Raw genomic sequence first — 22,638 nt, 5'->3', positions numbered from 1 at the left:
GTATGTTGTTCAAAATGAACTTGGGGGTTCTTAAAAAAGTTAATTGACACTTGCAAATCTCCACCAGGGCCAGGGCAGACTCAGAATCCTCACTCATGGTCATTAGCCTACAGTCAATTGCTACAGAGATCTGCCTGGTTCTGGACTTCAAGGATCCATCTGTGAGTCCTCTGTCATGTCTTGCTATGTACCTCCCCTTTCTTTCTCTAAATGGGCAATTATTACCCTTTCTGTTGTGCTCCTGCAAGTTGGGGATAGGGAAGGTGGGCAGTCCCTTGGCCTCCAAGAGTGACAGTAAGCATGGTTGCTTCTGAGTCTAAAGGTTTCAGAGGCCTGCACACTCTTGGGTATGTGACCCAGCCCATTTCACCGGTGGTGGTACAGGGTGAAACATGGGACCTTCCTGCTGGGGCACCGGTCTCTGCCTGGTGCTCCAGCGGGTCCAGAGACTCTGTTTGTAAACACTGGCCAGGTGACAGGCTGTCTTTGAATTCTGCCTGATTCTGGGTTTCACTGTAGTGTGCCTGGCACAGAGTTCCAAGTAAGTCTTATGCTCACTTCCTGGTCCTACCTTCAGCAGATGCAGGCTCTGAGCTATGCTGTGTGGTGTTGCCTCAAGCTGGAGGGGCTGTGGTGAGAGGTGATCTGTTGCCCACTGGCTGATGCGAGGCTGTATCCTGGGGGAAAGGGTTGTGGCCCTTCACCTTTCACCGAGGTTTGCTTGGTACTAAGCTTCATATTTAAATCCTGGATTCGTTCTCTTTCCCTCCACTTTGTGCTGCTGTTGTCTGGAGCAGGGTGGGGAATGGTCACATAAGCAAATCTTCCTTCCTGTCTTCTTTATGCCTCTTCTTTAATTTTTATTAATTTTTATTTTATGTATATGAGTGTTATGCCTGCATGCACGTAAGTGCACCCATGTCATGCAATACCTGCAGAGGACAGAAGAGGGTGTTGGATCCCCTGGAACTGGAGTTACAGATGGTTGTTAGCTGTCATGTGGGTGCTGGGATTCCAGCTGGCTCCTCTGCAAGAATGGCCAGTACTCTTGACCGCTGAGCCATCTCTCCAGCCCCAGCGTCTTATTAATTATGCTAAAGCCAGGTTCTGAGGCCTCTCATTTAGCTTCCTTAGTTCTTGTGAAAATATTTTGGTCTATGAATAACTTCAAATGGATGTGGAGAGATGGTTGATGGAGGGTCTTACTGAGCTGCTGTCTCTCTACTGTTACTGCTGTTGGTTTAACTGTCTAGCTTTTCCCTTTGCTACCAAAAAGCTGCTTTTTATAACAGCAGAAGGAACAAGAAATTGAAATCATACACATTTGGAAGACTTTTCCTGTGATAAATAATGTCTATGTTTTCAAATGGAATTTTTAAATTTCTTCCCCGTTTTTAAAATGAGAAAAATGATAGCAAGATTCAAGCATTTATCTGGAATCTTCACTCAGTCAGGTCAAAGTATTTTAGCACTTGCTTCTTTTCTGCAGGAGCGTGTGTGAAGAGAACAAGGCCAGACTGGCTGAGCTCAGGCTTCTGCTGTCCGACTGAAGTGTTTGGACCTTTATTTCCTGACGTTCCTCTGAATCTCTTACTCTGTTTTCTGGGAGTTAGGATGATGCTGGTGGATGACCAGTACTACTTTTATATGTTATCTTTCTTCTGGGCTTTTATACAGTTGCCTAAAAACCTCATAAAAATGCCAAGAATAAGTTTTTAGTGTGACAAGTTGTAGAATCATACAATTTGTCTTTAATACTTGTAGAAAAAAAATCCTGCTAGCGTGGGGTAAGAGCATCTCCACAGTTAACAGCAGTTAAAGACCTTTTCATTAACTTTTACTTAGCCTTTTCAAGAAAATCAATTTCTTTAAGCCATTGGGTATTACCTATAGTTCATAGCAGATCAATTCATCTTGAGCCTGTTTGAGCCTACCCTGTACCTTTCCTGGGGACACAAACATCCAGATACATAGACACAATACTTGTTTTTGAACTTAGATCCTTCAGGGCTTCTAGGAGAAACAGAAGGCCTCAGTTTATAAGTAAAGTTTTTCATGAGGTTGCGAAATAGAATGTTTTCAAGGATTGATCTGAACACTTCAGCTTTTTAAAAACACATACAAATGTTCAGTTACATTAAAAAATTCCCAAACTATTATTTTGGAAACTTTTCTTTATTTTTCCTGTTGAAGATTCTTTCTATTTTATTGTATTCTAGAGAAGAGACATTTAACAAGCATTAATTATATTTAAAAAGCTTATATTTTACATTAAGAGAAGCTTTATAGCTATATCCATATATAGTTGCATCACTTATTAGATAAATTACAAAATCTCTATATTTGTTACTTTAATGAATACTTTTGTATTATTATTTTTTAAAATATTTTATTTTTTATTTTTATTTTATGTGTATGCGTGTATTGCCTGCACATAGGTAAGTGCACCCATGCTGGGCAATGCCTGCGGAGGACAGAAGAGACTGTCGGATCCCCTGGAACTGGAGTTACAGACAGTTGTTAGCTGCCATGTGGGTGCTGGGATTCGAGCTTGAGTCTTCTGCAAGAACAACCAGTGTTCTTAACCGCTGAGCCATCTCTCCAGCCCCACTTTTGTATTATTATTACTAAGCACATGTTTATAGTTGAACTCTTCTTTGCTGACATCTTTTTCACCAGGTAACTTACACTGCTCTGAGAAGCACTTGTTTTATCCTTCAAATAGCTCTAGGACTTGATGCTCTTTGATAAAGGGAACATGAGGGGCAATATCTTTAACTGGTAAATGTGGTGGCTGTTGCAGATTGCCTATCGTTGAGCAAAGCAACAGTATACATTTAGTGAACAGTTGCTGTAATAACTGTGAAATTTATTTACTCCTTATAATGACAAAGGCAGAAATGAAATTAAAGACATTTTGAAACCTGACAGGTGCAGGCTCCGGCCCACTGAATTGGATTCAGGCTATAGAGTTGGAGCAGGGTCATGAGGTCTCTGCTGTTCAAGGCTACAGTAGTTTACCTGCAGAATCATGGTGGAATAGTGACCACCAAGAGAGTGAAGATTGTATGTGTGTGTGTGTGTGTGTGTGTGTGTGTGTGTGTGTGTGTTGCACAGCCTTTTATCTTCTGGCATGAAAACATTTCATTAAGAATCAGATTTCCCATATTGACTCATGTTGGAAAATATAAGCACTGACGGAAGTACTTTATTATCCCCTAAGTTGTAGACAAGAGAATTGACTCTCAAATATAGTTTACTGTTGGGGAATACAACTTTGTAGAGATGCACTGTGCCCGAACAGTGTAAGGATCTGGGTAGAAGGGGCAGGAATAGGTTTTAAATATCTGGCTGCTTGTCTGTTTCAGGTGACATAAATAATTCAGTTGTTTAAGTGACTTCTAAAAAGCATAAACAGAAATAAAATAAAACTTGTCTACACATATGAAATTCATTTTTTATTTTTAAAAAATTTTACAAAAACCTTATTGAGAATTTCATACATGTATATAAGGTGTTTTGATAAAATCCATGCCAACTCCCTCCTCCAACATCCCCCCCCCCTGAAGGGGTAACCCTAAAATCTTTTAAGGATTAAATAAAAGCTCCAAAATGCTTTTGACATTTTTGGCCCGTGGAACAGAGTATGTTGCTAAGAGGCCCAAGAACATTTTTACTTTTAGCCAAGAAACGGGCTACTTTTCTTTGGGGTCTTTTTACCCTAACTGCCTAGCCAATTCCTACCTCCTATTCCTGTCACATCATCCTCTGAAGAGGTTACCCAAATTACCAATAGGGAATAGGACTGCTGACCCCTCTGGCTTCTTCCATGCTGAACAGGGATGCAAGGTGAGGCAATTGGAGTACCCCTTCAGTGGGTCTATCTAAAAGACTTCCAAATTGCATAACTCTTGTCTCTAAGGGAAGAAGAAAGTCCTTGAATCATGAATGGGAGATGTGAAGGAGAAGTAAAGGCAAGAGTAATTAGCATTACAAGTTCTAGACAGGGAACTAGAGAAAAGTTAGAACTGGGCAATTTTCAAATGTCCATATGAAAGTCCACTGGAGTTTCTTGACAAAGGCTTATGCAATTTTTTAGTTTAGAAAAGTGTGGAACAATATGTTATGTAATTATACATTTTCAAGCACTTTTTGTGTGTGTGCCAACTGATGGACAGAGCCATGAAGGATGGATGCAAGAGTAAATCTTTCTCTTGGGCAACCCAGAACTCACTGTTCACATGACTTTTGATACAAACAAGAAGGAATGTGACAAGACAGCTCAAAGTGCTGGTGTTGAGCAAAAAGATGGCATAAGAATGAGGCGTGCCCTGGGCAGTGGCCCCAATTCCCACGAGACTGAATGCGTGTGATGGACCATGTGAGGGACCCTATCATAGAAGATGACTATTAGCCTGACCATAGGAATGTCCAAATTGGTCTCAAAATTCTGAACCCAGGACATGGCAAATAAGAAAGAAAATAATTGGAGAACCAAGATGACAGCCCAGCCTGAGCAATGGGCAGCGATGGTGACTAGACTCAAGGACTTAAACTGTGACTCCCAGCCTCTTCATTTTATTAAAAATCTTGATGCCTCTATATTGATCTCAAAATTCTGAACTCAGGCTGCATGTGAAGAGGGAAGATAACCAGGGAGCTGAGACAGTGGAGCCGTGCTGGCCTGGATGACCACTACACTGGCAGGGCAGAGCCAGCCTGGCTTCGCATGCACACCAGGTGAGCCGAGCAGGCCTGGCCACCCTTGCTCCCTGGTGGCACCCATGGTTGGTAGACTGTCATCGTTATCCAGTTACTCTCACGACCTGACTGCAGTCCCCAACAATAAATATTAGGAATGTAAGAAGTCTACAGGTTTCAGAAAATAAACCAGAGGACACTGCTGTAAACCTGTGTGTGAAACTGTGAAACCTCCCAACTGCCACTCAGAGAATCTTGAGTTGTAGGTCTGTGAGCTAACTGCCGCCTGCTGTGAGGACCCAGCTTCTGCTTTTACCCACAGTAAACCCTGAGGGAAACCAGCCTGTTGGAGAAGCCTTGGTCCACAGTGGGATCATTGTGCTGAGTGAGGATTGGAAACAGCCAAAGTGTAACCTGATGAAGGGCTGCAAACAACTAACTTTGATGAGGAAAACCAAACATTTCTGACCACTGAGAAAAAGAGAAATCCCTACTTGACATTCCTAAGCAGGGTGTAAGAGAAACAGAAACGAAGAGTGAAAGTCCCACTCCAAGAAACCTGGGCGTATTCTGACCCAAAACCATTACAAAGGAAAGGGAGTGGGCCCTTACTCCAGCACACCTCATATACAAATTACAGATTACTGACGTGCTAATGAGATGTGACTTCTCTGGCACCCAACTCAGGGGTGTATTTATGCTGGATGGGGTTTTTCATTTGCTAATAGAAGACAAGAAGTCAGGGGTGAGGTGAGGGGGTGAAGGTGGAGATGGGGGGAGGAGTGCGAATATAATCAAATTCATTGTGTGAAATTCTTGAACCAGTAAACTTTCTCTTAAACTTAAAAAGAAGAAAATTTCTATAGCAATAAACTGCGTTTTTAAAATGAGAAACAGCTTAAGCTTGAGAAGAGCATTTGGGGAACACAATTAGACTCGATAGGCCTTAATCACAAAAGAGGACATGAAATTGGGGGCGGATAGTGAGATGGGGGTGGAGGGGGGAAGGGGAAATATAGTCAAAATACATTGCATAAAATTCTGAAAGAATTAAGAAAAATATTTCAAAAGTGAGAAAAGGATACAAAAGTGTTGATGAAATTGAAATATGAAAGCCCCCATGAACATACAGAGGATGTGTAATGTGTATACATTGTATCAATCCATCCTCCCCCCATCCATCCACCTACCTAGCCACATATTTGCAGCACTGGAATTGAACACTAGACCCTGTATACACTAAGCAAGGGTTCTACCCACTGAGTCAACTTCCCAGCACCTACTAGTGAATTCTGGGCAAACGCTCTACCACTGACATCATTAAGGTGCTTAAGCTGGCCTTAAACTTGTCGTTTTCCTAACTTAGTCCCCTGAGTATCTGGGATTATGTCCAGCTATAAATATATACCATAAAGGTATGTTTTTATATATAAAATAAATAGAATTATGATGTGAAAAAATGTTACAAATATATAATAAACTGTTAATATCATAAACTAGGCAGCAACATGCAATAATTGGGCTTTAAGTTATGCTATACCCTTTAATTCTTGTGGTATTTTATTTCAGCTTTAATTCTTACTCCATTTTTTTTTTTTTTTTTTTTTTTGGAATGAGAGTTTAGCTGTTGTATGTGAGATCAAGTCTGGGGCAAGGGCCATGTACTAGACTAACTCATGCATTCCTCAGTTATGAATGGTGAGTACATTTCATGCGTAGCACAATATCTAGCTGATGAGTGCCTTAAGAATATTTAGGCCTTTTGAAAAAGTCATATGGAAACCTACCACTATAAAAAAGTCCTAAAATACATAAAAAGAGTTTAAATGGAGTTACCTATACTGGGGGCCTGGGGGGGGCAATGTTCCTACTAGACACCATAGGCTAGCAAATAACAAGTCCAGTGCCAAAATAGGTTATGTCTTTTGGACTTACTGGCCAGTGAGTTTCCACAGACCCCAAAACATGATAAGCTATTTCCATTCCTCTTGGTTACCCTCTAGAACCTATAAGTAAGACCCTATTGCTAATGACACAATATGCTTGAGTCAAAGAATATGATGAACTCAAGCTGGTACTGACCATGAAGCTTCATACCTATTGGCTAACTTTTCATAGTGCTGGAAGGTGCTATGCTATCAGTCTTACCCAGCTTGAACTTTGTGAGTTACAGTGATGACTGGCCTGACAAGAAAGGCTACTGGTGCAACAGTGGCACACATGTTATGGGAGTAACCAACCACTTTGTAATTGGACTTAAAACCTGCTCCAGAAGATTGGCTCCATGCCTGGTGCCAGTGTCAGGGCTGAGAACCTGTGTCTAGACAGGTTCATAGGCCCTAGGGGAGAACCTACCAGTATTATTTTGCTAAATGGACATAGTATTAATCAGAGTCCTAATATCCATAGATTAGTTATCCATAGATTAGTGCATTTCTTAATCTCATCAGAGAAGCTTCTTTTTTACAATAGTGATCACAATAGACAGAAGCCCACAAAAGGTTGACATGCAGAAAATAAGAGATTGGAGTGCCTAGCAGTGAATGTGACATATGTATCACACCCTGTCCCCCAAGGCTCAGGGATCATTGCAGAAGAGAGGGCAGAAATATTGAAAGAGCCAGGGGCAATGGATGACCACAGTGTTTTCTGTAAACAACAGGGCAGGTGCACATAGGAACCCATGGTGGTTATGACCTGATCAAGCTCAAGCCACGCAAAATTCCAGCATGAAGAAAGGGAAGTAGGCATGGAGTCCCACCTCCTAGCTGAGGAGCTATTGGCAATTGATAGCTTCTGGGAGAAGGAGAGTATGACCCCTGGTAGGTTAGCCATGCTCTGAAGGATGGATGTGTGCCCAAAAGTATTTGGGGAGAACAAAGTGGTCTTGAAGTTGGGTATGTAGGGAGGTGGGATGGATCTGGGGGAAACTGGTGGAGTGAATACTGTCAAAATACATTGTATGAAATTTTCAACGAAGTAATAAAATATTTAAAAATGTTTGGTTCAAGGACAAATGATCAGTGGTGTAGGGCAAGCACAGATGGGGAAGAACAGTTCCCATTTTCTGGGGACAGAGAATCCATAAGTTCTTACAGTTTTGTGTTTCCTTTCTCCTTTGCTCAGTCCAGTTTTGTTAGAGTTAAATGGGAGTAACTGCAAGTCTATTCCAGCTTCCTCTGATCTTACTGCTGAGTCAGTCAGCAGAACTGGGTTAAGACTGTGAGCTCTGGATCTTCATGGCCTGACTTTATTCTCACTCTACCACTTACCAGCTGTGTGACCCTGGGAAGTTTCTAACCCTCTTGGTATCTCAGTTTCCTCCCCTGGAATATTAGGAGACTAAGAATACATAGCTAATGGCACTGAGAGTAAAATGAATTAGTGAGTTAACATATCTGAAGTACTCAAATCAGTGCCTGGTCTACAGTAGGTGCTCATACAGTAATGATTACTTTGAAAACTCAAATGCGCTGTTGACAAAGTACAGCTTACTTAAGAAAACGGAGAATATTGGGAGTTTTCAAAGTATGCAATACTCCATGAGAACCATTGTTATATGTTGGGTGCATGATCTGAAGAAATAATTGTTTGTGGTCAGTTGTTTACAGGGGCCATAATAACAAATATTCATAGAAATTTCAGCCTAGAGGATATGAGAATAATGATAATTACTATTAGCTAATTAAGCAGTCATCTAGAATATTAGTACAAGGTAAGGGGGATAGTCAGTGCCCTGTCTGCACAGGAGTGTTAGAGTTGTGAGGAATTGCTTATATTAATTAGAGGGGTCAGAATAGACCTCTTGAGGAAGCGAGATTTGAGGAAAGACATGAAGTTGATGTAAAAGTCTGCTAAGCATATGTCTGTGAGAAAGCTCTTCGAGGGAGAGAGAAGAGCAGTTCTTATGCCCTAAAGCAGGTGTCTCTGTGGTGTATTTCAGAAAACACAAAACAAAACAAAAACAAAAAAAGTGACAAGACTAAGGACAGGAGAAAGATTGGAGTCTTGACTGAAGGCTGACTGAAAACTTTCACAGTGATCACAAAGTCTATCAGGAAAATATATTATTCTAAAGTCTTCTAGAAATAATTTTCTGGGCCACAATAAATATGTAGTCACTTCAATAAAGTAGCTTCCATTAAAGACATCTTCCATGTTAGTTTCAAAATATCGTATGACTTAGAAGAAAGATTTAATTAACAGATTGCCGGGTGCAACAAAAGTCTTCTACAGTAATTTAAAGCTATTTTTACTTCATTTTTTAAATTGAGACATAATAGTTTTACATACATATGGGGAGCAGTGTGGTATTTTAGCAGTTGCATCTGATGTATTCTGATTTCATCAGGATAATTAGCATTTCTATCATCTCAAGTGTTATCTTTTTTTGTGTGTTGGAATCATTCAAGATCTTCTCTAACTTGGAATATACAGTAAATTGTTACAAGAGTTTCCTTAGAGTATTGTATAATATACTAGAATTTGTTCCTCTTCACTGGATTGAATTTAAAGAGAAAAACATCCATGAAATAAAAGTTAATGGAGTTCATACAATAACAACTTGCCTCACCATTTTTTTTTTTTTTGGTCTTTTTGAGACGGTCTCCCTGTAGCCCCAGGTGTCCTGGAACTCACTATGTGGACCAGGCTGGCTTTGAACTCACAGAGATCCACCTGCCTCTGCCTCCCGAGTGCTGGGATTAAAGGCTTGCGCCACCACGCCTGGCCTGCATCACCATTTTTTAAATAACATTTTGATTGTTTTCAAATGAAAGTTTGGCAACTAGTGAAATAATTTCTTAATTTTTAAAGTTTATAGTTCAGGACGTCAGAACTCCCATTTGGTATTATCCTCATGTGGGTCGTAAGCATTTGAAACAGTGGCAGAGTCGATGTGCGAGACAAAGATGTCAAAAATAGTGCCTGACACGTTTCGTCTAGTCTGCGCTGCCTCACTCACATGTTTGTTTCCAGTTCCATCCATATACATGTGAATTTCATAATTTTGGTTTTTGATAACTGAATACTATTCCATTGTGTAAATGTAGCATACTTTCAGTATTCATTCATCAGCTGATGAACATCTAGGCTGTTTCTATATCCTGCCTATTGTGAAAAGGGCAGCAATGCGCATGGATGAATAGGTATCTCTGTAGTAGGATATAGAGTATTTTGGGTATATGCTCAAGAGTGATAAAGCTACATCATATGGTAGGTTGATTTCTGGTTTTTGAGGAATCTCCACAGGGATTTCCATAGTGGCTGCACCAGCAGAGGATAAGAGTTCCCCTTTCTCCACATTCTCACCAGCATTTGTTTTTTGGGTCTAAGCCATTCTGACTAGGTAGGGTAAGATGAAATCTCAAAGCGGTTCTAATTTTCATTTCCCTGATGAATGATAGACTTGAATTCTTATATATACATGTTTCAACTGGAAAATCCAGAGAGATCAGGAAACAAGTAAAAGACCAAGGAGGGATGCTTTATGGGAGGTATAATTCTAGAATATGGTGATAAAAAGTGAGAAAAGGGAATGATAGCACAGGAAGGGCTAATTGGGGTGGGGAATGGGAGGGCAGAGCAGAGGAGGGAAGGATGGAGAGGGATAACTCACACTAAAGGCCTTTAGAAAATCCATATGGAAACTTGCCACCATAGAAGCTTCTTAAAGTATATACATCTACATTATAAAAGGAGATTAAAAGGAACTACTTTATAATGGGGGACATTGACCCTACTAGACACCATAGGTTAGCAAAATAAAAGCCCAATGCCAGAGATGGACTCCCTCTTTTGAAACTGTTGACCAGGGGTTCCATAGACCCTCAAACACTACTGACCATTGCCTCTGCTCTTGATTACCCACCAGAATTCGATAATAAGATCCTACTGCTGAAGATACTACATACATGATCCTTAGGAAAACTAAGGAGAAATCAAGCTGGTACTGACTTCAAAGCTTCATCTCCACTGGCTAGCTTTTATAGTACTGGAAGGCGCTATGCATGCTACTGAAATAAAAAAGTATTCATTAACCTTACCCAGCTGTGAATTCTATGTGTGTCAACAACTATCCTGGCAAGACATGACTTCAGGAATATTATGAGAGTTATGAATCACTTTCTTTTTTATTATTATTTTTATTTTATATGTGTGAGTGTATGGCCTGCTTTCATGCAAGTGCAGCTGTGTCATGCAATGCCCATGGAGGTCAGAAGAAGGCATCAGATCCCTTGAAACTGGAGTTACAGATGGTTGTTAGCTGCCATGTGGGTGCTGGGAATTGAACCCGGGTCCTCTGCAAGGGCAGCTAGTGTTTTAACCACTGAGCCATCTCTCCAGTGCCTTTCTAATTCAATTTAAGATATGTTTCATAAGACGGAGCCTATACCTAACATTGATATCAGGCCTAGGAATATGCAGCTAGATAGGCCACAGGCCATAAGGGAGAGCCTGATACTATTATTTTGCTAAATAGATATAGTATTAATGTGACTCCTAATGACCTATTGTTATATCCATAGATTAATGCACTCTTCAACTCTCATCCTCATGCAGCAGATGGTGATTAACAAAGAAACCCACAACAGGCCAATAAAAATAATTGGCAGAGAATAAGAGCTGCGGAATTCTTATCCCTGAATATAACACCTATATCAAACTTCTGCCTCCAAAGGCTCAAGGATCATTGTCAAAGTGGCAGAATGATTTTAAGTGCCAGAAGTGGTGGATGACCCCAAGGAAATGGAGTTTTCCAGACAGCTGGGAAGTTGCTTATGAATTCACAGGAATGGTGGGAACATGGATAAGTACAATGGAAGGTCAAGCCAGACAACATCCCAGCATAGATGTGTGGAAATGGATAAGAAACCCCAGTGTACCTGAAGAACTATTGGAAACTGATGACTGCTGGGAAGGGAAGACTCGATCTGGTTTAAGGGTGTGATTCTTGGTAGGTTAACCAGGTCCGGTGGATGCATCCATACTGAAGTAATCTGAGGAGATGAGTTTGACTCAATAGACATATATATATATATATATGATAGCACACATGAAATTGTGTGGGGATTAGTAAGGGGGTGCAGACAGGGGAGGGAATCTAAATAGGATCTATATATAGTGTATGAAATACACAAAATTGAATAAAAAAAGGAAAACACAGTGACTGATTTGGGTTGGTTGGGTCAATCTCAGGCTCCGCAGACAAAGCCTGGCCTGGTCTTCTAGAGCCTATGTCCTGGAAAGAAGAAGTCACAGGCGTACAGTGGCTGCCAGCACAATGTTGGCCCAGTATTTGTTTTGTATTCCAAGTACCTTTAGCCCTTTAACAGCAGCAAGGTTTACCCAATGTGTTTTCCATTCCGCCCCCTGGCTGTGGTTAAACTCTAAAATCACCTGCAGATGTGGTGTAATTATAAGTTCAACTTCACTTTCCTCTTCTCATGTTGTATTTGGACTACATTTATCATGCCATTCTATCAAAGATATCTTGCTCATTTAAATGTTGGCAAAAATAACATGTGCAAACCCCAGAAATGGTGTAGAATAATTGCAACTAAAATTCTGTTCAAGCTAAACAAATATTTGTTGAATACATTAAAAGACCAGTGTTAGAAGAAGCTGGGTTGCATATCTTTGCCTCTCCTAGTTCCTTTTAACTTTCATATTTTACAGCTTGCAAAGTCTGGTTTGATATGAACTGAAGGCACTTCACCATCTCACATTGTCAGTAAAGGGAGCTGGAAAAGACCTGGGGTTCCTGGGATGAGTTATAGTCTCCCACAAGTCTAGTCAACTGACCTCTGCATTCATCTGCTCTGGACACACTGGCTTCTCTCCTGGCTTCTTACCCTAGGCCACATTTCCTAGCAGGGTTGGTGCTTTGTCATGAGCAGAGTGCTATACCATTTGGATGGAGCCTTGGCTACTCACATGCTATGAAGGAAGAGACATTTTCTATAGTAGCTAAGAAATAAGATTGGAAGAATTTGCTAGGATTCTCCAGGGAAACATAATTGATACATGTCGTATATCTCTCTACAGATCTATATACCTCCAAATACACAACACATGTACCCATATAAACATATACATGTTTCTATGTATATAATGATTCTCAACCATTCAATAAGATCTGATTAAAAATTTCATTCTACATCCACTCATAGAGATACATATCTTCACTCATTAAAACAGTTAACTGATGTCTATACCCTTAAGTAATATATGATGATTGGAGATAGCAGGCTTCAGCTCCTTCTCTCTCTTTGCTGCCTGGCCACCATGAAGTGAGCATTGAACTCAAATGCAGTCCCCACCATGATGTTCTGTCTCATCATAGGACCAAACCAGTAGAGCCAATTGATTATGAACTGGAGCCCCAGAAACTGTGATCCAAAAATACCACCCCCTCTTTTTTTCCCAAGTTGACTATTTCTGGGATTTTATTATAGCAATAGAAAGTGACAGCTAGAATCAGCTGGTCTTGTGAGCTGAGCTTGAAAGAATGTGTGTTGTAGAAGGAATCTATGCAAGTACAGAAAAGAACAAACTTCCATATGTGTGAAAAAGAAGTTTCATTCCTCAAATACAACATCAGACAGCATTATTGTTCCCATTGCTTAGTAATAAATTGGCATGACTTGACAATTCCATAAAATGATATTCCTTGGTTATCAGAGAAGCCATTCTCAGAAGGTGGAGTCTTTTTACACATTAAAAAGGATTTATTTTAGTTTTAACTATGTGAATGTGTGTGTGTGTGACTGTGTGTGGGTATGTGTACATGAGTGTGGTTGCCTGCTGAGGCCAGAAGAGGGCTTTGAATACTTTCAAGATGGAGTTACAGGCAGTTGTGAATTGCCCAACATGGGTGCTGGAAACCAAGCCCAAGTCCTTTGGAAAGGCAGCAAGGGCTTTTAACTGCGGGCCTGTTTATTGAGCCCCCACCTTTTTACACATTTAAAAATTCATCACAATACTGTGCTTTTGATTTTAAACTTGAAATTCTCCACCAGAAGGAACTTTGAGAATCCAGTTAGAGTGTACCATTGGCTTTTAGACAAGAAGGTGCGACATTTCTATTATAACTAGATATGATGTATTTGGAAGATCTGAGGAATGAGATCTGGTTGAAAATGGCCTTTCCCTTCAATTTTTTCCCCTGCTTCATTCTCTGAATAAATTGAGAGTAACTTCTTTGGCTTTATTTGATCTAGGTTATAGCTTCCATCTTAAATATCCCCCCAAACCTTTTGTGTTAAAGGCTTGGTCCTCAGCCTGTGGAACTATTAGGAGATGGTGGAACCCTTAAGAGGTGGGTCCTGGGAGGAGGAAGTCAGGTCATTAGATGTATGCCTTGGAGGAGATTTTGGTACCTTGCCTCCTTCCTGTCTCTCTTTGCCTCCTGCAGGCTCTTGCTTACCAGTTTCCTCAGCCACACCACATTAGTCAGCTTTCCATCGCTGTCACTAAGTCCTTGAGGTAATCAATGCATAAGGAGGAAGGATTTATCTTGGCTCATGATTCATAGGTTTCAGTCCATGCTTGCTTGGTCCCATCACTTTGGATCATGGCAAGACAGAACATCACAGCAGGGGCATGCATGGTGGAGCAAATCTGTCCACTTCCTTGTGGCAGTGAAACAAAGACACAGGAAAGGGCAAAGTCCTAGTTTGCTTCCTGTTGAGGTGACAAAACACTGACCAAAAACAACTTGGGGAGGAAAGGGTTTATCTTAGCTTACATGTGATGGCCCATCATCGAGGGAAGAAAGTCAGGAACTCAAGGTAGGAACTTGAAGCCAGAACTACAGCAGAGACCATGGAGGAACGCCGCTTACTGGCTTGCTTCCCATGGCTTTCTCAGGTATCCTTCTTATAGCACCCAGGCTCATTTGCCTGGGGATGGCATCACCCACAGTGGATTGGGCCCTTCTACATCAATCAGCAATCAAGCAAATGCTCCACAGACATGTCCATAGGCCAATCTGATGGAGGAAATTCCTTAATTGAGGGTCCCTCTTCCCAGGTGTGTCTAGTTTTGTGTCAAGTTGACAGTAAGCGTGACAGGCATCTGGTATCCCTTCAAGGGCACACATCCAGTGACCTAACTTCCCTCCATTGAATCCTGCTTCCTAAACTTCTGCCATCTTCCAGTAGTGCCACAGGCTGGCAATCAGGCCTTAAACACCTGATCTTTTGAGGAATCTTCCAGATCTAAACTACAGCACACAGGCTTACCTTGATGTGCTGCCTTACACAGGCCCAGAAGCAAGAAAGCCCACTTGACCATGGATTGAGACCTCTGAAGTCATGAATGAAAATATACCTTTACTTCTTATAACTAATTTATCTCAGGAATTCTGTCACTTTAGTAAAGCAACACTAATACATTTTAATTTTTACTCTTTACATCTTATTATCTTAAGAGGTACAGTAACTGACAAGAAAACAACACAAATGCATACAGTTAATTAGTGCATATTAATGAGTATCATTAAAAAATTGTGCTAAGTTCTATGGAAGACCTAGATACAAATAGGCTGCAACCTCCATCAGTTTAGGAAATTGGAAGAAGGTTTTAGTGTTATCGGAGTAGCACACACTGTTGTAGGAGTTTATTCATATGTGACTAAGAATTTGTTGATTATAAATTGTAGCTCAGGCACTATCATAAGGCTGTGGTGGGCCATAACTTATCTCCATTGTCAATTTGAGTGGATTTGGACTTGCCTAGGAAACACACCTCTGGGCATATTTGTGAGGGTGTTTCTAGAGAGGTTTGACTATGGATGGACTATACCAGAAATGTGAGCCCAAAGTTTTCATTTTTTAACTTGCTTTGTGTTTTCTTATCAGGTATTCTGTAACAGAAACAAGAAAGAAACCTATATATGTAGCTATCTAAGACTCACTTGCTGCATTCAATATGTGAGAGTGGAATGCAAAGAATGGGAAAATGCAGTTAAAGGTACTAGAGTCTGAAGCCTCTTCTTCCATTTCCAGCATGTCTCAACTAGGAACATATTAAAATTCTTATACTCCAAGTAAATGAAATTAAAATGTTATATTACTATCATGAATTTTATTGCCCATCTTTATATTGGGCAATGCCAATTAAATGCAAATAGAACATTTCATTTGATTGGGAAATCACCAAGATTTTGCAATTTTTACTTTGTGGCTTTCCTTTCAAGCCTGCCTCTAACTGGCAAGAGGATAAAGACTCAAGACAGGATCTAGCAGGCATCAGGAAGAACAAGGGACTCCATTAGGCACAGAGCTAGCACTTGGGCTGTAGGCTACTCATGGGCAGTTCAAGGTTTTGCTTAGTGATTTGGGGTGTACCCTTGCCTCGTCGGGCCCGATGGCTCCTGAGTTTCTCCTCCCAGCATAGCGCCCAAGGAATCTCTGCATTGCATCCAGACAGGGCTGTGGGAGGGCTGTGGAGCCAGGTGTCTCCTAATTCCTTGGTTCCAACACTGTAACTCATGATATATAGGTGATTCCTGAAAATCTTAAAAGCTCTGTGCTAGTACCTAGTGGAAAGTGGGTGAGAGGTCCCTTTTCCCTGCTCCCTATGTCTCACTCAGAGTGGGACTGGCAGCTGCCATGATTGGACAGTCATGCTTGGAGTCATCGCAAAGTGTCTGTGGCCACACTTAATGTTACTCAATTTGAGACCAAGCCCTGCCATGGGGGTGAGTGGAAGCAGCTACTGGGTAGGGGTGAGGAAGGAGAACTTATGAGGCCTTGGTGGGATAGGGGAATGGGTGGGTGAGAACCTTTCTCACAGAAATCCTTCCCAGAGAGGCAGCACTATATGTGAGTTAGAGTTCCATGTCCCAGACCCATGTTCTAGTGTTCCATTTGAGTTCACTTACCAAACTCTAAAGACACAATGATTAAGAATGTCAAGATGGCAGTTGTAGGGTTTTGACTTTAAGCACAGTGTCTATGGAATTTCAGGCTCCATGAAACTGCATCAGCCTGGGTGTTCAAGAGTGCAGCCTCACAGTCACGTTCTTTGGTATTCTTGTTCCCGGGGTGGAAATGGCTCCATCTTAAAGGGAAAGCCATTTCATTTCTGCACTGAGTTAGAGAAGCAGTGAGTCTTTGATTATTTCTCTCTTCAAGCTTCTTTTACTTGAATTACAGTTTGGGATTTATTCTCAATGGTTTTTTTAAGAGGTGATTTTTTTTTTTTTACTTTTCCAGGAATGGCTACACCCCCTTCATGATGGTTTCAGATTTGTTTTGAATTTAGATGCTGGCATTCTGTAACTTCTCTAGACCGAAGTCCATGTGAAAACCGCAGCCAAGTATGAACTACATGCAGCGAGGGACTTGAGATGACCCCTAGTAATCTCTTAGCAGCAAGAAGACATGCCAGAACAGCTGGTGATCCTAGGGAAACTCTGGGTATAGGGGCATGTTGGACACTTATGTCTGTAGGGAAGTTGCATGAGCCAAGGAGGGTTGGGAGCGGAGAAGACTTGGGACTGAGTTCTTCCTCTAGGAGTGGGTGGAGGTTGGAGGACAGTTTTCAAGAGTAATTCTCTCCTTCTATTATGTGTGTCCTGGGGATCGAATTCCAGTCATTAAGCTTAGAAGCATGTACCTTTACCCACTGGTCATCTCCCTGGACATCTCCCTTCCACTCAGCTGCTCCTCAACCTTTCCTTCCTTTCCATCCCTCAGACTCTATACTGCCATCATGAAGAGTTAACAAAAAGCGCCGCAGCTGGTCTGAGATATTATGAAATAATATAGGTGGATTATTGCAAAACCTTCTGTATTCAGTCCAAAACAAGTCAGACACCTGCCCTTCTGGTGGCTGATTTAGCAGCAGCAACAGCCTTGTGTGTAAAAGACAGTGCTTTGTTTTGTTAAACCCAAGGACAGTGTGAAGGCTTGGTGAAGGTGGAGGTTTGTGGTCAGACAGACTTGATTTTATCATGTGTGCTTCCTGTTCTAAGGAGCTAAGTTACTTAGTTTCTTTGGGTATGGGGTTGCACAACTGTGTTAAATCTTCATTCATTCATTCGGACCTGAGGAGGCATCGCATTATGTGAAGTTGCCGCCAGTACAGTGATGATGGCACAGTTGCTGTGACCCTAAAGCATAGACAGCTGTTATCTCGTGCAGTTCACAGCCCTGAAGACTGAATGGTCTGCTGATGCCTGAGGGACTGGGGCAAGACTGTTAAAGATATATGGAGCCAATGTATGGAGCCATACAGATTTTCTCAGCTGAGAAGGCAGGCTGACTCTTAAGAGTGAGGAATGAGAGGTAAGTCTTGTAGGAGAAGTAATTGGGTAGATGAGGAAGGGCCCTGGGAGCCATGTTAACAGAGCAGAGTTGCTCCCAGGGGAAACAATAGAGCTCTGCACACAGCACTCACCAATGGGACTAGAGTTTAGTGGAATCCACAGAGCATCGTCTCCATTCTAGAAGACTCACATTGTATATCACTATCTGTTCATTATTTTATGGGAAAGAATTCTGTTTAACATTTGTTTAATAGCTTCCCCAAAGTTAACCTGTACTGAAAATATTAGTCTCTTATATAAGAGTCCAGAGAAGCTGCTTGGGGGCAAATGATAGGAAATATAAAGGCATTTCAGTTGTAAATTAGGGACTAATAAAACCACATTGTGTTATGTAAAAATGTAGTAATATCTACCACATGTGGTGCTCAAGGTAGCCTTCAAACTACTTAATTCTCATAACAAGTCTATACTGTGGACAGAGCTTTTTATCATCACTATAATAAGGAAAACGAGGCATAAAGGGAGCTGGCAGTCTCCTGGGGTTACAGAACCGTTATTCATGGAAAAGCATGCTTATGAACCTGTGTGCTTCATGGCTGACATGGCTACCACAGGCCAAGCTGGATGTGTGGAAGGTCAGACAGGAGTCAAAGGAGACTGGAGACAGGGGTTATTACCGATTTAATAAGTAAGCTCAGGCCATACCAGAGTAGGTTATGGCTTTGTCCAATGTGTCTAAGGTCTTTGTTGGAAGACAACCCTGTGAAGAGGTAACGGAGATTTTCACACACTTGAAAATCAAGGTAGAAATAGGAGTAATACATCGGCAAGCCCAAGACTGCCAGTCAACCACCACAGCCAGATGAGGCAACAGATTCTCCCCACAGCTCTCAAAGCACAGCTGTGCTGTTACCTTCACTGTGTGTTTCTAGCCTTCAACCAGATTAGATAATACACTTCTAGTTTACCTTAAACTCGCTACGTGGATGACCTTGAACTTTGGATTCTCTTGTTTCAACTCTTACGTGCTGGTGCTGGGATTCTAGGTGTTTGCTCTTGTATGGTGCTGGGGATCAAATCCAGAGATTTGTGCACACTAGGGAGGCACTACACCAACTGAACCACATCCCTAGCCCCCAGCTTCCTTTGTTTATACTATACAGTTTGTGGTACTTGCTTACACAGCTCTAGGAAACTAACATAATCCTTTGCTGAGTAGTAATCAGTTCATTTTATTATGTTTTTATAATTTATTACTCACAAATGTGTTTCATATATTATTTTATGTATCAAGTATGTATATATAAAAATGGAAATACTAAAGTTATTTTTATTACTTCCAAACTGGAGCATGTTTCCTCCGTTAGTCTAGACAACAAGTTCTAATAAAGTTTTAGGAGGCAGTTTTATTAAAACTACAAATTCAGTTTTCAGCACCCCCACCCTTGGTTTTTTAGGGAGTTTTACTTCAATTTCAATGTCACTGAGTGTGTACATTTGAACAAATGGTTTTGGGTCTAATTCTGAGTGGTGATTGTTAAGTACATACTTAGAGTAAATTATCTCTGTGTCTCCTTGAATGGTGACAAAGCTAATATCAGCTTTCCTCTCCATTCAACATTAAGAGAATCCTGCATATCCACAATCCCATCACATTGCATACCATAAAAGTAGGTCCCTCCTCCAAGCAGAAGCCGCCCAGAACAGGGCTCCCTTCATGCTTGTTCACACAGCAGTTATATCCATCTCCTAGAAACACTGCTGGCAGGGGGCTAAGTTCTCACTGAATTTATTGGATCAATATACATTATGTACATAATTATATATAGACACAACAATAAAACTGAGGACTGCTTAGAAGGACTCATTACCCTCACCTCCTCTCCTCCCATATTTTGTTCTGCTAATTTTCCTTATCTGTTGATATACTGGTTTTCAAGGGCTATGATCAGATTTTGGGTGCACATGGCAAGATATAATGTGTGTGCACCTGTGTGCATTGTTTGAAGGTAGTTAATTGTTTAGTCTTCCTTATGTAGCAGCTTACTAATATAGCTAATATTAGCATATATGGTTTATCTCGAGAAGATATGTTGGTGTTTAGGATCTTTTATCAACACTCAGGTGCAATATGTCTTGAATGGGATTCTGAAAAGTAATTTCAATGAGAAATGCAAAGTGGATTTTAAGAATAATGTGCTTCGTGTGGTACGTTGCAAAAGAAATACATATTCGAAATTTATTACACAATGGCTACAACTTGACACGGAATGAGGGAGCCTTTTCTTTCTGTGCTCAGTAGCCATGGGAGCTGATGGGAGATGTTCCAGTCTTCAAGTTGCAGAACTCTATTATAGGGAATGCTGACTGTAGAACTTATTAATCCAAGAGTTTGGTGAGTGTCCAAGTGTTGTCCTAGGTGAAGAGGGAGAGGAGCAAGATGTCTGCAGAGACTCAGTTCAGTGTGAGAAACACAAGGATACCCATCAATGCACTGGACTGTGACTAATTGCTATTAATGATTGAAGGAAAGACGGTGCTCAGTGTCATGTGTTCAGTGTCTCTTAGGACACGGCTGTTCTTTGGATACTGGCCATTCAGGTATAATATTTCTCTACTAACTGAGACATTCAAGTTCTCTGACCATACCCAAGTAACAGTTTAAAACATGTTATGATAATATCAATTAAAATTTTTTCTCCTACATCCACCACGGGGGTGTGTGTGTGTGTGGTTATTCTTATTCTACAGTTAATGGCTAATTTATTTTATCTAGCTTTTGCATTTTATGGTCCTTTTCAACTTCCAGGAATTTAGAAGTACCTTCTTGTTCTGGAATTGAGAAACGGGTTTAGTTCACTATGGCGCTGTTTTTTCACACGGGGTGACAACAGTTTATTAAACTAAGAAGAGAAAAAAATCAGCAATGGATTCACATAAATGTCTGACTGGAAAAATGAGACCTTGGTAACAGGTGTGGATCATAAAGATCTTAGCCAAAAGCAATTATGGTATTAAAAAGGTCTCATACTATAAGGTCTCTCAACAGTACAAAATGGCTCAAATCACAATACTTAATGAAAATTGAACATGTCTTTATCATAAATCAATCTCCTCGATTTGTTAGGTGCGCATCTTTTCTTTTAAATATCACCAGAAACTCTCTCAAGACTTTGATGCTCCCAGGCCCAGCCCAGTAGGTGCTGAGGAACGCATCTCGCCCTTCGGAAAGGCTCCAGCGCTCCGTGTGACAGAGGATCCCAAGGCTGTGCCCCTTACAGCACTTGGCCCGGGTTGCTGTTATTCACTCTTTGGGGTATATCTGCTATGAAGCTGTCTTTCAAATATGCAGCCCTTCCTACCTGATTTCTGTAACCCTTTCGGATTGAATTTGGCATAGGTTCAAGTCTGCAAGCTACATCCCTCAGCTCCAAACACAGCAGGGTCTAGACTTGCCTGGGCCCTCTGGATTCTTGTCTCGAAGCTTCGGAAACTGCTTCTTTCATTTGAACTTGAGTTTAAAGCCAAACTTTCCGCAGCTGTCTGGAGGCTGGGAGGGTTGTCTGCTGCCGTTGGGTGGCCGCAGCATCAGAGCTCAACGCCCCAGCCTTACCCGGCGCTGGTAGAAAAGGGGGCGGAGAGGAGGAAGGGGTGGAGGTCACTGAGTCCTCCATCCCGCTGGGGCTGCGGGCGCGGCTGGGGGCCTCGGAATCCAGGGCACAGAGGGCCGGGATCCCGGGAGCAGAGCTGCGCCCGGCCGGACGCGCCATGGCGCACCGAGAGCAGCGCTTTTCTTCCAGAACGACGGCCAGCCGGCGGCCCGGAACAGCAAGGTAACCACCCACCCCGCCGCTGGACTCCCACATTCCCACGGCCAGTCCCTGGATGCTCAGTCCAACCTGGCTTTAACCAACTCTTCTGGCTACTGCAGCTGGAGAGCACCAGCTGCGCCTGGCCCTGGCTTCGGTCGGATTGACTTGCTGCGGATACCTGTGGAGACAGGAGGGACTTGACCTGAGGGAGCCAGGCTGCTTGTGAGCTGGGTGGACGGCGGCCATGTAGCTGGGATCTCCCACGAGGGGAGCAGGCGCACCGGGCGATCGACAACCCCCGCCCCCCAGCGGTTCCCGGCTGCCGCCCTTGGCATCCCTTACCCCGACCGGCGCAGGCTTCTGGCGTCCCCCAGGGTGGGAGGGAAAACAACTCTCCAGCCGCGTTTGAGTAATTGCGAAAGTTTCAGAAAGTTGGTAGGTTTAGGGGAGATGTTGCAAGCTGAGGCCCCAGGGACCGTGGAGTTTGCAACCGGCGAAAGTCGAACTGTGAGTAAGATCCAGACGAGGCCGCCGCCCCGCGGGCATCCGGGGAGGCTGCACAGCGGCCAGTCGGTCCCAGGGAGGGCTGGTTCCAAATCCCCAGCCTCCCGGAAAGCTGCTGCGGGAGCCACCAATCATTAGCTCCGGGAGGGGTGGCTGTGGTCTTGTATTAGGACGCAGCCTGGGGAAAGAGCAACACATTGATGCTCTCCTGGCAGCATGGTCTAAGCAGATGTGCTGAGGGCTCGCCACCTGCCGCCTCCCTCATCACGTGGGAATTCTGTACAGGTGAAAGGAGGCCTGCCTAGAAACCCTTCCCAGAACCTCTACACCTGGCCTTCCACAAGT

The 22,638-nt window shown here is 42.2% G+C and overlaps 1 protein-coding gene across 3 annotated transcripts in view; it reads left to right on the top strand.

Moving 5' to 3' along the window:
- Positions 1-21,675: 21,675 nt before the first annotated feature.
- Ptgfr (prostaglandin F receptor) overlaps positions 21,676-22,638 on the top strand; it is a 45,747-nt gene continuing 44,784 nt past the window's right edge. The window contains exon 1 of one of the 3 annotated variants that reach the window (XM_008848631.3): positions 21,676-21,810. The gene's annotated coding sequence lies outside the window, so the exon portion shown is untranslated. Of the gene's footprint in view, positions 21,811-22,168; positions 22,297-22,507; positions 22,579-22,638 lie in introns of those variants that run through there. The other 2 variants (XM_029553835.1, XM_008848632.3) reach the window with 2 other exon arrangements.

The sequence above is a fragment of the Nannospalax galili genome, unplaced genomic scaffold (assembly GCF_000622305.1).
Source record: "Nannospalax galili isolate Female #2095 unplaced genomic scaffold, S.galili_v1.0 scaffold1124, whole genome shotgun sequence".
In the NCBI taxonomy this organism is placed as follows: Eukaryota; Metazoa; Chordata; class Mammalia; order Rodentia; family Spalacidae; genus Nannospalax; species Nannospalax galili.
This window is presented reverse-complemented; position numbering and strand designations above follow the sequence as displayed.